This window comes from Priapulus caudatus, unplaced genomic scaffold (genome assembly GCF_000485595.1).
Source record: "Priapulus caudatus unplaced genomic scaffold, Priapulus_caudatus-5.0.1 Scaffold5708, whole genome shotgun sequence".
In the NCBI taxonomy this organism is placed as follows: domain Eukaryota; kingdom Metazoa; phylum Priapulida; class Priapulimorpha; order Priapulimorphida; family Priapulidae; genus Priapulus; species Priapulus caudatus.
The window spans coordinates 6,949-7,225 of NW_014582769.1; the positions used below are offsets into that span (position 1 = coordinate 6,949).

General features: G+C 40.8%; 1 long non-coding RNA gene across 1 annotated transcript in view; it reads left to right on the forward strand.

Annotated features, from left to right (window-relative positions):
- Positions 1–99, forward strand: part of LOC106820004 — a 6,789-nt gene extending 6,690 nt beyond the window's left edge. Inside the window, exon 3 of the long non-coding RNA XR_001395537.1 lies at positions 43–99. This is a non-coding gene — a long non-coding RNA (uncharacterized LOC106820004). The remainder of the gene's footprint in view (positions 1–42) is intronic.
- Positions 100–277: the final 178 nt, after the last annotated feature.

Here is a 277-nt window from a genome sequence, read left to right on the forward strand (position 1 = left end):
TTGTTGGTAGTTAGGTAGATGTGATGTGTTGCTGGTAGTTAGGTAGATGTATGTGATGTGTTGCTGGTAGTTAGGTAGATGTATGTGATGTGTTGCTGGTAGTTAGGTAGATGTATGTGTTGCTGGTAGTTAGGTAGATGTATGTGCTGTGTTGCTGGTAGTTAGGTAGATGTATGTGATGTGTTGCTGGTAGTTAGGTAGATGTATGTGATGTGTTGCTGGTAGTTAGGTAGATGTATGTGTTGCTGTTGCTGGTAGTTAGGTAGATGTATGTTGT